Source organism: Rutidosis leptorrhynchoides, chromosome 10 (assembly GCF_046630445.1).
Source record: "Rutidosis leptorrhynchoides isolate AG116_Rl617_1_P2 chromosome 10, CSIRO_AGI_Rlap_v1, whole genome shotgun sequence".
In the NCBI taxonomy this organism is placed as follows: domain Eukaryota; kingdom Viridiplantae; phylum Streptophyta; class Magnoliopsida; order Asterales; family Asteraceae; genus Rutidosis; species Rutidosis leptorrhynchoides.
Window position 1 is genome coordinate 255,758,011 of NC_092342.1, and position 2,285 is coordinate 255,760,295.

The window sequence follows — 2,285 nt, forward strand, 5'->3', positions numbered from 1 at the left end:
CAGTGTAAATAGGCTCATTAAATCTAAAAATTAGAACCCAGGGGTTGATTGATAAGTTCCCATATGGAGCTGCAAAAAGACTCTCAACCTCAGCAGTCATACCGGCTTCATTAAGAAGAGACCAGTCAATGTATTTCCCAGGATAGAAGTGGTCCTTGAGCCTAAGCTCTAATCCTGCTCTAAAACATGGGTTCAGCAAAACCTATTGTAAACATGGGTCTGCTGAGAGTCTCAGGATATCCTCCAGGATTGTTGGCACTTCATCATTGTAAGATCCTGTTTTCTCAGAAGTATGGGATGCCATCCAAAATGGTGGGATGCCATCCAAACTTGAAGGGCTGGACGCCATCCAGTATTCTGGACGCCATCCAGTATTCTGGACGCCATCCAGTATTCTGGACGCCGTCCAGATGAACTGGCGAGCCAGCTGTTTTGTTTTTAGATATTACAAAGGGGTATTTTGGTATTTTCACTTTATGGACTAATTTAAGGCACTAGATCAGTTGGGGGAGCCTCATTTACACCACTTTCACCAACCTTATCCCTTTCCACTTGAATTCTAGAGAGAGAGAAAGATCTAGAGTGAGAGAGCTCAAATCAAGGAAGAAGAAGGTCGAATCGGGGCTTCGTGTGAGTTCTAAAGTGGTTCATCTAGTCCCTAGCTACATTTTGATTGTAGCGGTAAGTCTTAACCTTGATTTCCTTGTTTTATTTGTTTAAGGGTTAGGGTTTGGGTTAGTAATGAACATAAAACCTAATTGTTAGTGTTTTGGGGGGGTTTTGGGTAAGTTTGGGTTATGAGGACTCAAAGATGACTAACCTAGGGTTTTGAAATGTTAAATTGGGTATATGGGTCTTAAATATTAGTAAATCTCTAGCACACTTAGTGGTTAAAGTGAATGGGTGTATATGGGTATGATAGTGACCCAAATGAGTGTGTTAACCTTGAATTGGGTCAAATGAGTCTTTGATGACCTAAGTGGGTTAAGGGGTGCGAAAATGAGATAACTTTGTGTTAAAAGGTGTATTAAGACCATAATTGAATTGTTGGTAAGGGTTTGACATAATCCCGACCTAGTGTTAGAATGAATGGTGCAAATGGGTCACGTTTGCACTATGTGCCAAATGGCACTTGTATGGCGAATAAGTTGGTTGACCAACTCGAATGAATAATTGATATATGTACTTACTGTATTAGGTACTTTGCTTTGAAGTGTACGAATGTGTTTAATCATCACCGACGTGTAAGGTGAGTGGAATAATTATGCGTGTACGTATATAATGTATTTATTTCTGTAGCGTGGAATATGGAATTGTCACGGTGTTCAAGACACCACATTCTACGTAACGAGTGAAATTGTCGTGGTGTTTAAGACACCACTCATTTGCTTGATTGACATGTGAAATAATCGCGGCATTTAAGACAACACATTGTCATAGGAGTGGAATTGTCGCGGTGTTCAAGACACCACTCATTGGTTTGATTGACATGTGGAATTGTCGCGATGTTCAAGACACCACATTGTCATGGGGGTGAAATTGTCGCGGTGTTCAAGACATCACCCGAGGGATTAGTGATTTTGCGTTGTATGTACACTAATGGATGTTATGAACTCCGATGGTCTCTAGCAATTACCGTTCCCTTGTACGACTGGTTAACCATGGTTGTGTGAATTTTGTATTAGCATATTTAATTGTGAACTATATGCTTTTGGTGTCGCTAGCTTATTGTGAATTACGAATATTGGTTTATGCATAATGTTTGCATAGTTGTCGAATTGCTAGCTTGTATGCGGTATTGTGTAAGTGATTGCAAGTAAGTAGGTTATATATGTATATATATAATTATTGCATTCACTAAGCTTTAGCTTACCCTCTCATTGTTTACCTTTTTAGGCTCCGGCGTGGACACGGGCAAAGGTATTCGTTTGGAATAGTAGTGGCTCTCGGGGGTTTAGCTTTTTGGAAGTTCGGCCAAGATTTGGGTAGTTTAACCCCAAACACCATGCTCTAGTGTCGTTTGGAAATTAATCTAGTACGGTCGAAACTTGTATTTTTGAACGAAACTCGTAAAACGGTCGATGTGGGCCCGATGTTGTAAAACTTGATTTTATTGTGGAAATCTCTTAGTTTAACATATATTGACATGTTGTGAAAGGTTTTCGTTTAAAAGTGTCGGGAAGCGGGTTTTCCGCTCATGTAAGTTGGACATCCAGATCAGAACCTGACAGTTCATTTGGACGCCGTCCAGATCTTCTGGACGCCGTCCAAGGCTTCTTTGCTGG